The 14,902-nt window shown below is 41.0% G+C and overlaps 1 long non-coding RNA gene across 1 annotated transcript in view; it reads right to left on the bottom strand.

Annotated features, from left to right (window-relative positions):
• Nucleotides 1-374: 374 nt before the first annotated feature.
• The window catches only part of LOC116083629, a 45,620-nt gene continuing 31,092 nt past the window's right edge, over nucleotides 375-14,902 (bottom strand). Inside the window, exon 3 of the long non-coding RNA XR_004115816.1 lies at nucleotides 375-471. This is a non-coding gene — a long non-coding RNA (uncharacterized LOC116083629). The remainder of the gene's footprint in view (nucleotides 472-14,902) is intronic.

Below are 14,902 nucleotides of genomic sequence, written 5' to 3'. Positions count from 1 at the left end.
CTTAATGGAGAATACAAAATCCAGGAACTAGGCATAGTGGACACATCTGAAGTCACACATGGTAGGCAGATGAAGAAGGAAAGGAATAGCAGTTCAGGGTCAATCTTGATTAAATAGTGAGTTCGGAACCCGCTTGGCTGCATGTGACTTTCTCAGAAAGAAAGGGGGGGGGAGAGAAAGGGAGAGAGAAAGAAAGAGAGAAAGGAAGGAAGAAAAGAAGGAAGGAAGAGAGAAAGAAAGGAAAAGAAACACCAATAGTATGATGTTCTTAGTAAAATTAGAAATAAATACAACTGTCAATCATTGTTATTTTACTTAATTATTGTTTATACAATAAGATATAAGAAAACATAAAGCATACCTTAAGAAGGCTAAGGAAAGTCCCCCAAGACAGCTTGGTGAGTAAGAATATTTGCTGCTGAGTCCAATGACTTGTGTTTGAACTATTGTCCTCCAACCTTCACGTTCATCCTGTGGCACACACACACACACATTAAATGTAGTAAAATATTTAAATCTTAAACAAAAATGCTTAGATAAAACTTATGAACAACTATATAAAAATATACTTAAAAATAAAAAGATAAGTCTTTGACTAAAAGTCAGAAAGTAACCTCAACACAGTTGGCAAAGCATAATGATTAGCCTACACCTCAGGAAATACAGGATCCTAGTGGGTGAGACCTTGTCCACAGCACTTCAATAATGCAAGGCCAGCTTTATTAAAAAAGACAATGTCAGTATGAAAAGACAGTTCCGAAAATTTAAAAGAGTAAATGGCTCTGTTCTTTAACAAAGCATGAATTTTTTATGTTTAGTTTTCAAAAATGTATCCATAACAGAAGTATTGTGTCTGCAGTTAAAAAATCAACCCAAATACCTAAACACATTTGTAAGTGGATTCCTGTAAACCCACAACTAGTTGAAAGTACTGTTTTGACAATGTTCCATCAGATACACCTGTGAGGGAAATTCTTACATTAATCCAGTATTATCATGCAGTATAAATAAGGAAAAAAATAATGAAACTAATAGGCTAGTTCCAGTATTCAAATCTGATGAAAAAATAAAACATAATAAAATACTTCTCATTTGAATAAACAACACATGTTAAAAGAAAACCCAGCCACAATGAACACGCGGATTTCACTTAATGAATGGAAATGGGCACAGGCATAATCAGGAAGCATCTAAGTACAAAATTATGTTTGTAAATGGAGACAGAGAGCTAGGGATGGGAGGATGAGGAAAAGAAAGAGGAGAAGAAGAGTGTTTGATGAACATCACGTATACTTGGTTGACAAACAGAGCTATTGCAAGCTGTTTGAACAGAGAACTCACCAAAGAAAAGGCAAGGATGGCAATTCTATAACCAGTATCCTAATAATTCAGGAACATTTTATAGCGTTTCTTGAAAATACAAACAAAAAAAGTCAATGTTGAACTGTAGAGAATATAGTAAATTTTTATAAAAAGAAGTCAGGCAAGAGAAATACATATACATAATGAAAATAGAATTTGAAGTTGTGAAAACACCCTCATGAGAAAAAATGTTCCATATGCAAAAGTATTAGAATTGATAAATATGCATACTCAATATATTATAAAATAACTGGCATACCTAAAATATTATCTTTAAAACATATAATTATGTAAGAGAAAAAGAAAGAAAAAGTCAAGATAAAGATACCAACCCACCCACAAAACATTCAACCCAAAATTTATCCTGTCTTCTAGTTGCAGATACACAGAGTTAAACATTGACTGAAGAGCTGGGGGAAGGATTGAGGACTCTGAAAGGGATAAGGACTCCACAGGAAGACCAACAGAATCAACTAACCTGGACACTTGGGGGTTTTCAGAGATTGAACCACCAACTAAAGAGCACATATGGGCTGGACCTAGGCCCCACCCCATATATGTAGAAGACATGCAGCACAATCTTCATGTGGGTCCCAAGCATGAATGTTTCACTATGTTCATTTCTCTCAGTTAATAGTCAAAACCTCAAGGTATCTCCTCACCTTGGGCCTTCAAAAATGTGATTGAAATGCCAAAAGAATAAGCTCAGATGACAGTATGCATATTTTAATAGTTTTCAAATGAACTGGTCATTTGCCATTACTACAAGAGCAACATAAAATAACAAGCATGCCATTTTCAAACACATTATGCCAAAGTTAGAGCTCCAGCACTCTAGGATACTAGTTTTTCAAAGTTGGAGAGAGATCTACTTTCTGTAGAACTTAAGTGTTTTGTTTTTACTAACCTCTAGAAAGAATCTCACAACTTCATGTAAGTTCAAAAACAAGCTGTAACAGAAAACTATAGAAAAAGAGGAAAGAAATATTCTCAAGCTCTTGAGAAGTCAGGGTTCTGTTTCAAGAGAAAGACCCTATTCTGGATAATTACACACTCACAGGGCATGAAGACACTACAATGCTTCTTCTGAGTATGAGGAAATCTATGAGCACCAGAGCTAAGTGGCTGGACAATACATGACCAAAACTCAGAAACCCATGAAACAGTACTGTTTTGAATGTTTTCAAAGAAAAAAAGCAGGCATACATTTTGCATGTGAATTTTAATATGTTTGATCACTACTCAAATCTTACATGTGAGCACTTATTATACAACATTAAAAAACCTATAGTTATGGAGCACTCAATGATGGGAGCCATTTTGAACAATGGCTTCCCATTAGTCTCTCATTTCCTGAGGATCACAGCATGCACTTACACAAACCTTGCAGGTATAGGACAATATTTGATGTGTCCTCTGAAGGGATAAGGTGGCTGGTGGCATAAGAGGACATAGTGTTTTTCAGTAGATAGATAGATAGATAGATAGATAGATAGATAGATAGATAGGTAGGTAGGTAGATAGATAGATAGATAGATAGATAGATAGATAGATAGATAGATAGATAGATAGAAAGATAGATAGATAGATGGGGCATATTCTAAAACACCTAGTACAGTAATTCCACAGTTGTTTGTGACCTTCATCAAGTATTACCCCTCTATGTACTTATATTCTTGTACTCGCATGCTATAGGCACCACAGTTGTTTAGACCTACCGGTTGTATTCATGTATTCATGTACTCATGAAGTATGACCAATAAGTGATGGCTTTCACTATGACACTGTGATAGTCGTCATCTCACCAGGGGGAAAAATATTTCATATGTATTAAAAACCTTCCAGGGCCACCATCATATATGTTATACAATGCCTGACTGCACTGTGAAATAATGTGTCATCATGATGTGTTTACAGTTAAGGAGATTTAGCAAAAAAAGTGAGCCAAGGGTCAGAGAGATAGCTCAGTGGTTAAGAGCACTTGCTGTTCCTGCAGAGGACATAGGTTTGGTTCCCAGCATGGCAGGTCATAGCCCCAGCTCCAGGGCACCTGATGCCCTCATCTGGCCTTTGTAGGCACTATCATGCACAGACACACATGCAGTCAAACACTTTTATACATAGAATAAAAAATATTTTTAAAAGGAAGGCAAATGCAACTCCTCAGTAACCTCAGTGTAGTCACACTGGACTGAACTGGCCCCAACTCACCTCAGTGTAGTCACACTGGACTGAACTGGAAGCATTCCAAGGAGACAAATGGCAGATGGCATAAAGCAACACAGGCAAAGCAACAAAGGAAGCGACTGGGCCAAAATACTTGAGCATAAATCCATTTGCAGTTACCCACACACTGCAATGAGTGCAGGGACGGGAGCTACTACTCAATGTCAACAAACTAAATGGCTTAGCGGTGTACATCTCATCAAAGCTGCGATTGACTCTGTGAGCATCCGTGGCCCCAGTCAGCTCCTCAGATGCTTTCATGCTCCCATTAATATGTAGTGCGTGAGGCTGGCTTACTTCTAAGGACAGCTTATGGCTCTGGGGAAGATTTTTTAAAAGTTGAAAAGATACAATCCTGTTTCATTACTTATGTCTGATGCCCTTGAACCACTACTGAAAGACGTGTTCACATCAAAAGCCCAAAGTCAGATTCAATCACCAACACCCACTCAGTCTCTGGGACCCTGAGAAGTTCCTCTTCTTTTTCTGGCACCTAAAACTTTCCCTCTAAATATAGCTTGTGGACCTTAGTGACTCAGAGAGGTCAAGACACTCTTTCAAGAAGTGTCTGAGGCTTGCCCATATCCTGGCATGCTGCAGTACTGCCTGGAGACCCCTGGCCTTTCTTCTTTCTGTAAACCTACATTATTTTAATTGCCCTATACTGTTCCTGATTCTTAACTACTTTTTCTTCTACAGAGACATTATTAGCTTAAGGCCAACAGCATCTCTGAACTCAGACGTTAGTTTCTTCTTAAATCAACACAGTTAACTGAGTCCCTGGGACATCAGCCACCTGTGAGTGATATACTGTAACTCTACATCCTGACACAGACTCATCAAACGGTCTTCAGAGCTGAGAGAGGGACAACATTAGTTCTCAGGGAACCAATTTAAGTCTCTTTGACAACTTCAGAGGAACTCTGGTGTTTGACCAAATCCCAATCTTGGAAGACAAGCCTTCATTCTGCAAACAACACCAAACCACCAAGTCCCATCATGCCGCCATACCGAACAGTGATCTGTGTAGCATTGTCACTTTATTATCCCTAATGGCACCAGTCCATGTGGTCCCACTGCCAGGTAGCACCAAGCAATACCAATCTGTGATGTTGTGAGCATAAGGACATTTATTTCATTCTTCACTGTCTTCTCATCAAGTTCTAAGGGGGATGGTTTTTGTTAGTAGCCTGAATCACTATCCTGCCTATTTCCTAACATTGAAATAAATAATTTATAAAATTCACAATTTGTAATAATGAGGTTCTTCATCTAAAGTCTGTGCTCTAATTCTATTATAAGTCAAATTTAGCAAATATGCTCTCACGTGATCCCTCTTGGGAATGTCTTTACCTTCCTTATTCATATTTCTAATTTCTAGCGTTGGTCAGGAGACAGTAGGGGAAACCACCTGGAGGTATCTTTGTCACTATTCTGGCACTAGGAATAGACTATGACTAGAGCTATTTATGAAAGAAAGCATTTAATTGACTTGCTTATAGTTTCAGAGTGTGAATCCATCATCAACCAGTTGGGCAATATGGCAGCTGGCAGTTAGGCATGGCACTGGACCAATAGCGGAGATCTAACATCTAGACCCACAAGCGGGAGGCAGAGAGACTGGGGCCTGACTTCTGCTTTTGAAACCTCAAAGCCCACCCTACTGACACACCTCCTCCAATAAGGCCACACCTCCTAGCCCTTCCAAACAGTCACCAACTGGGAACCAAACATGCAATAATAGGAATCTATAGGGACCATTCTCATTAAAACCACCATGCTAAGTCATTCTAAGAGACCCAAGTCTCTTAGAACACAATCCTCATGAGACTTGCCTTGTAGTATCTCTCTTTGCTAGGGCTTCTATAATACAAGATGTCATAGACCATATAGCTTAAAGGACAAGAATAGATTGCCATGCAGATCTGCAGACTGGAAATATAGGGAAAAGTCTTCAGGGATGGCTCTTTCTGAGAGGTCTCTCTCCTTGATTTACAAATGGCATCTTCTCCACAAGTCCATACATGATCTTCTCCCTGTATCTCCTTGTAATAGCACAGTCATGTTGGGGTAGGACCAATACTAACACCCCCATTTTAAAACCAACTCTTAAAAGACTCTACTTCAAAATTTAGTCAGTTTCTGAATGGTTGGAGCCTAGAGCCTCATTCTGGCAAAGTTAAGAACCAATAAATAGATGAATCAACCTAGAGCACACAGGGAAGGGTCACTCTTGCAACACATCATCATGGAAACTACAGGTTTCAGACAAGGATGCACACCATAGCTGACTAGCCTTTCCAAAGCAGAAAAAGATAACAGAAGATATGGTCTTCACTTGACAAGAAAGAGCAAAATTATGCCATTTTCTGTAAAATAAATGGAAATTTGGAGTGCTTCATATTAAGAAAACTGAACCACACTCAAAAAGACAAACATTGCATGTATTCTCTCAGATGTGGAGCTAAGGTTATGTATACACACACACACACACACACACACACACACACACACACCATGCACAGTCCCATGTAAACAAAGGAGGGCTATTTGGGAAAAGGAAGTGGATAAGAAGAGCAGGCAGAGATGGGGGAGGGTGAAGAGGAATGAGTGTGGTCAGAAGACATAATGTAACTGTCTGAGTTAGGGGTTTACTGCTGTGAACAGACACTATGACCAAGACAACTCTTATAAGGACAACATTTAATTTTGGCTGCCCTTCAGGTTCAGAGGTTCAGTCCATTATCATCAAGGCAGGAAGCATGGCAACATCCAAGCAGGCATGGTGCAGGAGGAGCTGAGAGTGCTACATCTTCATTTGAAGGCTGCTAGCAGAATACTGACTTCCAAGCAGTTAGGATAGGGTATCAATGCCCTCACCCACAGTGACACACCTACTTCAACAAGGCTACCTCCTCATAGTGCCACTCCCTGATTCAAGCATATACAAACCATCACAGTAACTGAATAAAAGTGTAATTATAAAACCCATCCCTTCATCCAATGAGCACACTAATAAGGTGGACGTGGGAAACTCCTATTTTCTTATCTATGTGGGAGCTCACTTGTCCAGAAAGGAGCTGCAGGTTCTTTGCCACCATGCAGATACAACACAGCAAATCATGTAATGGTATTCCCACATTTCTTCCCTAACCTCTTCTTTCACAGGAACTGTTTCTCTTTACTGGCCTAGCAGCAAGACAGATAGCAGCTTTCCCAGCTGGGACAGAGGTGAGTAACTCTGAGTTACAGCTTGAAGCAAACTACTTTTCTGACAAGAGAAATGAAATGTGTAGGGTTGCGACGTTGCTTCAAAAGTTCTTCTCAGTATCTTATTAATAGTGCATATGGATGTAGAATCTGGACTGTGGCAGAGAGCAGCAGGTAGGAGAGCCGAGGGGTAGGGGGAGGGAGGAAGGAAGGTTTCTTTTTTTCTGAAAGGCAAGAAACTAGCAGGTAATTGCACAGTGTAAATTAAACAAAAATCTAAAAAGCTAGAAGTAAAAAAAAAATCACTGGTGATTTACAAATACTAATTTAAAACTCTATCTTATATATGATAAAAAATGCCTGTATAATTCTTTTTCTTTGTACACTGGGTCATTTTCTCCAGCTCTTGGTACAGAAGGGTTTTTTTTCTGGGGGGGGGGGTGTTGCATGTTCCATACATTTGAACACATCACTAAACTACTAGCCCCAGTCCAATTTATACGCATCCAAGTCACAGGCTGTACTGTTTCCTTGCAGTACAGTTACTATAATTTATGATTTCAAAGGTTTTACAAAACTCTTTCTTATGTATAAAGTATCAGAATAAGGTGAATTTGACTGGATAAAACCAGTTAAAGATTCAATTTGCACAAAGAACATAAGAAAGAGAAATTTAGGTTCTGTCTCTCAAGAAAACTTATAACCTGTATTGAACAATCAAGCCTACTGTTTAAGATAATAATCAAATCATCTTGTTTCTCCAGATCAGCTAAGTGCAACATGGTTTCTTTTCTTTTTGCATTGTCTTTTTGAAATACTTTGCCTGGTAGAATCCTATTAAAGACGAATCAAGTATGTGCCAGATGCTTCTAGAAGATGTTTGTGAGAGGATCAAGCTATATGCATTCATTAACCATACATCTACACGTGTTTCTTCTCCCAGAGTTGTGGTAAGTAAGCACTCATGTTTCAAGTAGGAGCAAACATTGTCCTTTCTGCCCCTCAATCCTCCAATGCCCAGGATATTCTTATAACAATGAGGAGTTTTGTAACTGGCATGTAGTGTTAAAGCCCAGAGAAGCTGCTCCAACTGGAGAGCTCCAACCAAGGATGCCTGGTTTACCTCAGCAATAACACCAGGAGTTGAAAATAAACCCTCATAAATAGAAATAAATTCATAAACATACCCTCAGAAGTAAGGAGAAGCCTCCCAGTCAGCCTAAATTGTCAGTTAGTGAAATTGTTGCTCCAGATGTTAATGTGAAGTCGATTTGTTACACACAACATCTACTTGATACAAATTGGCAACAAAGTGAGAAAAGAGTAGCCAGTGCGCCCCACAATGGATGAAGAGAAGTAGCACATAGTATAGAATGTTAGCCAGAGGCAGGATTTAGAGGGATAGTGGACAGGCAGAGAGCAGCCAGTAAAAAGTAGGGAGGTGCCTGGGTAGGTACAGAAAAGTGACATAGGGGGAAGCAGCGGACAGCAGATCACGTACAAAAGGAAGGAAGATAATCAGAGGTCAGGGAAGGTACAGGAAGAAGACTTACTTAACACAAACCCCTTTGCCATTATCCCTATAGAGAAAAGTAATACAGGATACCAGGAGTTTGTCTCCAGGCATATGTACAGATTAGAGCTCACACTTCAGTGCCTTTTAAAGAAAACAAGCAAATGGATGTTTCAGACTGTATCCAGGAATAATAATACTAGATTTAAGGAACCTTCTCTACCCAAATTTATCAGATGCCTCTTTCTGTGTAGCGAAGACATCACATACTCAATCACTATGATGGCATCAGGGGCTAGGCTTGGGCAAAAGCACCTTGAAGTGTCATCCTACTAGAGAGGTCTACAGACTTTTAAGAACATTTCAAATCAGCATCCTCCAATGAGGGGAGTGGTCTACTGATGACTTCACACTTAATCCTAGCATGAGTATCACACAGTGGTACCTCCCATTCTCACAGTAGCTGTGAGACATGATCCATGTAGAGGAATTTTAATCAAGCAACATGGAGGGATTAAATTGATCTGGCAAGAGATGACATCCAAAGACCTTCTAGCCTTTGAGATCCTGTTGAAATGTAGACATATCTTGAATTACAGTATGATCTGGATGGAATATAGACACACCTTTCATCCCAAACAATGTATGTAAGGTTAGTTTGTAGAAGGAAGCAGGAATGTTTGGAAGGGAGATCTGATTGAACAGCAGTTGAATGAGTCCAGTTGAGTTCAGTTCAGTCAGTTGAGGCAGTTGAGTTCATCTGTGAGTTCATGCAATTCAGTGCAGGTCAGCAGAGTCAGTTGAAGCCAGAAAATAAGAAGGAGCAAGAAGATTAGAGCAAATTGCTGGAGTTCATTTGAGGCCAAGCAGAGCAATTCAATGAGAAGCTGAGAGAACCTGGATTGAGTCAGTCAGCTTGGTGAGCAGTTTGAGCTAGAGCAACTCAGTTGAACAAGCCAGTCAGAGTTCAGAAAGAACTAGAAAGGATGAGCTTATTAAGCAGTAAGCCTCCAAGACAACAATTATGTCAGGCAGATGGAAGTTACTTTTACATATCCACTTCCAGGAGCAAGGCATCAATCCTTTGTGGGGATGGTGCTGACACCCCATCATTTTCTGACCTCCGAGTCAGATTCCATGCCTCCTAATTTCATTAAATTGTGACTAAGCATCTGACTAACTAGTCTTTGGAAACCATACAAGAATAGAGCATTAGGCAAGGGAATCTGTCTTTGAGGAGCAGCAACAAGGGTACCATGTATAGAAAAAATAAGACCAGGCCGAAGGCTCCCACTTAGGGAGAACAGCTGTAAGGAATGAGGGAAGCAGATACTTGCCACTGGAGTCAGCCAGCCACTGAGGAGAGCTGTGGCCTCCGTGACACATGAAAGAGTGGGTCTTGGAGAAACGTCACCCTCACCACTCTCCAAGTGTAGGCTCAGAATTCTGCTGAAGCTGAGCCTGTACCTACACCTGTCCCAGGTTGATTTGAGCAGATACAGAGTCTGGAACTAGGGGATGTTGTTCATGTCCCCTAAAGATGAAGCCCTTAGTGGCTGGAGTGAATTCACCTTCTGAGAACAGATATTATGCCCAAGATTAAGATTTTATCTGGGCCTGAGAGGTTAAATTATGTAGTAATGGAACGAATACCAAAGTGGTCAAAGTTATGAACCTGATTTTGAGTTAAATCACCTAACACCTCCCATTCAGCCTATAACTCCAATCTAGGATAAACTTTTGAATAAACTATGATTTTATGGAGATTCCTATTATTAAAGACTATTTTTTGTACGATGATATCAAATACTTCCACAGTTTTAAATATTAATTGACAATTGACAGACAATGAAGGAATTTAGCAACAGAACTGAACTACAATAATTCTTCCACAGGTCAGAAAGGACTAGGGTTTGATTCGAGCCCAAAACGTGAATATTGCACACATGAGCTCAATTCTTGTTTTATTCTGTGTTCATTCTGACTTTTCCCATTAGAATTTCTTCCTTCAAAACTCATACGGCCCCAGGGTATACTCTTTTTCTTTTTTTTAATTGACCCATGTTCTTTATCTACTTCCCGCAGTGACAGTTCCATGCAGGAAGATACTCAAACATTACAAATCTCGTTCAGTAATGTGAAATAGATCCCAGGAGCAGCAGGCTGGCTGCTGACAAGCTGCACTGAGGTAAGCATTTAAATGCACACTGCTAATACCCTCATTGCACAGTCAAAGGCTTTGTGATAAAGAAGCCAAATGAAATTGTCTTAAAAGTATCGACTTTTTAAAAGAAGCAGAGATATGCACGTCACAATGGGACAAAGAACAAATGGATGGGGGCAGATAGCAGGAAAAATTAATCACATGCACAAAACCTGAGTAAGTGGCCAACTGATTTGGTGATATGAAGTTTGCAACTTAGAACCCAAATCATGAAGGTCAAAGTCTAGTTTCTCACAAGACTGCCGATCAGTATGTAGTTTGTTCATATTTGGGAAGAGAAATGAAAACACTTTTCATATGCTGTTGTCATGCAAATTGATACATTCTTTTTATTTTTCAATTTTTTTCCAATTTTTTTCCTTTTTTTTTTTTTTTTTTGGTTTTTCCGAGACAGGGCTTCTCTGTGTAGCCCTGGGTGTCCTGGAACTCACTCTGTAGGCCAGGCTGGCCTCAAACTCAGAAATCCACCTGTCTCTGCCTCTCAAGTGCTGGGATTAAAGGCATGCACCACCACCGCCTGGCTATTTTTCAAATTTTATTCATCATTATTAGGGGGCATTTGTGCCAAATCACATGTCAGTATGTCAGAGGACAATCTTGTGGAATCAGTTCTCTCCTTTCCCTTTTACATGGGTTCCAGGGACTGACCGATCATCAGGCTGTCATTGGGGGGTGGTGGGGAGTCAAGTACCTGCCCCCTCTGAGCCATCATGCTCGCCCACATGCCAACTTGGCTAGGGATGCTTTGGAAGTAACTTTGAGAACATGAAGTTGACATATCTGTGGTTTCACCATTTTATCTCTGATTAATTATCCAGAAGGTGTATATGTGGTAGTGTTGACTTTACACAAGCTAAGCATACACTATTGGCCTGTGAGATGCTGGTCTCTGAGAAGAGCTATTCGCATGCATTCCTAGAGTGCATTCCTCAGAAGAAACTCTGAGGTTACTGAAAGTGAATTGGGAAATTGTTTCCATGTGCATGTGTATACAGAGATGTCCAAGGGCAAGATACAACCTATCTCTACACCAGCTCCAGAGATCCAAGGCCTTTCTATTGGCATCTGAGGGTGTTATGCCAGGGAAATGTTAGTGATCCCCCCAAAATAGATAGGAGCCGATCTGATGCAACTCACAGCAGGGTTTTTATTCTATTTTAGCTAGCTCGCCCTGCTCCCCCAATGTACCACCATCACACAAGACAGTTTCGGTTGTGGGGGGAGCCTTGAATGTCTATCAAGGCAAGGCTTTATAGTAAGCAGCAAACAGGGAATACATGTGCAAGCATCTAATTGGAAAGCTACTGTGGCCTTTACCATAATTGGCTATGCTGGGAGTCATATCATTCACTTAATTTCTGCTCCCCTCTGCATTGGTGGTTGTTAGGCAGGGGATGTGCCTGTAACCTGGGGATGCAGGTTTGTTGGGGGAAATAACCTGGAGACATTGGTCTTGTTGAGGGTATAACCTGGAAGTGCTGGTCTTGTTGGGGATTAGCCTAGAAACCAGAGCTAGGCTCAGGTTTTGGGGGGGGGGCAACTTGGAAACTAATGCTACATAACAGCCTATTAGTTTACCTGAGTTCAAACTTAGGTCAGGTTCTCAAAAATGGAGTCTGAACTTAAAACCTTTGGCAATTCACTGGCACCTGACCTCATATTCACAAATCCACACAGAGACATACACATAGTTAAAAAATGAAACATAAACCTTAAAAATAAAGAGGTATCTATGAAACACGCCGGAAGCCCTTAATAACCTCCATACCTGACTAGAGTGCATGGAAAAAGGCCACACACTAAGGACTTCCTGCAAGGTAAGGTGAGGTGGTGAAAATTTAAATCCAGCTTTGGAGCATTGGAGAAAGCAGGATTTGGCAGTAGAAGAAAACTTTGACCTATTAAACTATTTTATGTGTGTGTTTGTGTGTACATGTCTGTTCTTCCTTTTATTTCATATCATTTCCAGATATAATAAGATACTCATCAATTATTCAACTAACTGACCTCAAGATGTAACAGGGGTGAAGGCAGTAGGCTCTGAGATCGTTAAGATCTCAGGGGGTTTTTTTGTTTGTTTGTTTTTGTTTTTGTTTTGTCTTTTGTGTGTGTGCATGAGTATATCCAGATTCTTGTGTGCATGTGAATACCTGTGGAAGCCAAAGGACAACCTCTGGTATTATTATTCCCCAGCCATGATCCACTATTGTGGTGGAAGGGGGCAGGATCACTCACTGACCTGGGACTCTCCAAGTTAACTAAGCTGATTGGCAACAGGCTCCAAGGGATCCCTGTAAGGTCATATCTCCAGCAGCACATGAGAGATATGACCATGCATGTTAGTTGTTTATATTCATGGCCAAGAGAAGCTCCAGGTTCAGACAGGAAGACTTTCTCAGGGCAGGTTCTGGATGGTGGAAAGGAGCTGAGAAAGATGTAAAGACAGGACAGTGTGCATATGTCTCATTGTATCTGAGCCTTGCTCACCTGAATCACAGGTCAAACCCCAGGGAAGGAAAATGCCCAGAGTGACTGTCTCTATCATCTAAGACTCCAATAGCTTCCCAAAGCTTCCGTAGCCTAGCACTCATAACAGTTGAGAGAACCGCTTGACCCAAAGGAGCTGCCTAGACAGTCCTGAGAGAAATGTCAACAGCTACCTGCACCAGTTTTATCCTGAGTCTATACTTGAACTCCTGTGCTTGCAACATCTGGAACCACTGGAATATTCCAGTACAACTCAGGGTACATAGTAAGGTTAGTGGCCATACAGGAACCATGATGCTCTCAGAGAGAGGCACACCTGTCACCTTCTACAGTCCAAACAATTCCATCTGCTCACACTTCTCTTGCAAAACCCTGACTATGGCAGCCAGCTGAGCTCACACCCAGAGGCTCAGTTTGAAACCTTCCCCTAGAACTTAATGAAAGAGGGGCCTGAAAGATCTTGACCATAAATAGCCTGCCTTTAGCTGTGCAAGCTCCTAGCCGGTATGGATCATCGTTTGAAGGGAGCCTAAAAAACGGAAATAAACTTCAAAGTCCAAAGAGGAATCAAAGACGAGCCCATGGAATATTCTTCAAATGTAATTAACTGGCCGGCAAAGGCTGTCTGACTGTCAAGTTCCAGAGCTGGATTGGGAGCGAGTGTATCACAAGACCAGCAGACACGGGCTGGTTGCTGACTGTCACTTCCCCTTAGTTCTCAAATAGGAATCCTTGAGATGCTGTGACACATGCAGATCCAATTTCATTCACTTGGTTTGCATCTTGCCTATGAAGTTCTTTTTTACTAAAGTGGAGGCGCCATTTTCTTTAAGGGGAACTTACCACGTAAGAAAAAAAAATCACAGAAAAAAGAGAGCAAATGAGAATTAATTTGCTCAGAAAACAAAAGGCTTTCCTTAAGGCTCACTGAACAGTGGGGAAATCATGCCTGGTACCAGAAACCTAGTCAGCTTCCCAGGATTAGTACAACCATGGACCCCAGAAAAGAAGCCACTACTTACAACCACTTTGCTAGACCAGAATAATTCTCTTAATATATTCTAATCTTATACCTACAGGTTAGTGTAGCTACCATCCCTCATCAAATAAACCTCTCTTTACATCATTATAGGAAGCCCCAGCTCAACACAACGCAAGGATCACAAAACTGAGAGGAGACCAGCCCTAATAAATGTGTCCGCACCACTGTTTCTGCATCTATGACTCAGGGGGGCATTGTAAAAGATGATATGGAAAGACTGTAAGAGTCAGAATAGTAGGAAGTCTGCTGTGACACAGTGGCGGTGGCGGGAGATGGCATGTGGGGGGGTGGAGTATAGAAGTCAACCACGTAAAGGAAAACATGGGGTGGAGAGCAAGATGTCACAGGTTCCTAGGACTCCTCAAAGGGTCCTGATCTGCTGCACAGGCATTAGATCTAAGATTGCTCCTGGCACTGGCCAATAAAGGGAACTGAAGCCCGGGAGGTGGCCTTTACCCATCTTCAAGGAAGTACTCTCAGGTGACAAGATTCTCCCCCACTCCTTCTGAGTTACCTTTTTAAAGAGGGCTCTCATTGGAGCACAGTGATGGTGTGGCGAGATGCAATTGGCCAAGGATTTAGGAATTTAGGATTGGCTCAAACTTTATATATAAGCTTTTGGGCTGGGCAATAAACTCAGATCTGCACCCTGATGCTGGTCTCCGGAGTCAGATTTCCTGAAATTTGTTACATGACTCCATTGCCTCTCTCCGTCCCCTCCCCATCCTGGGTCCTGCTCTCTCAACAAAGCCTCTACTCTAAATGGCTGCATAAATAAGACCCGAACAGTAGCAATATCCATGAATATGCTAATATGGAGAGAGAAAATTTTCATGGG

The sequence above is a fragment of the Mastomys coucha genome, unplaced genomic scaffold (genome assembly GCF_008632895.1).
Source record: "Mastomys coucha isolate ucsf_1 unplaced genomic scaffold, UCSF_Mcou_1 pScaffold8, whole genome shotgun sequence".
Classification (NCBI taxonomy): domain Eukaryota; kingdom Metazoa; phylum Chordata; class Mammalia; order Rodentia; family Muridae; genus Mastomys; species Mastomys coucha.
The sequence above is the reverse complement of the archived record's forward strand: the minus strand, read 5'-3'. Positions and strand labels throughout refer to the sequence as shown.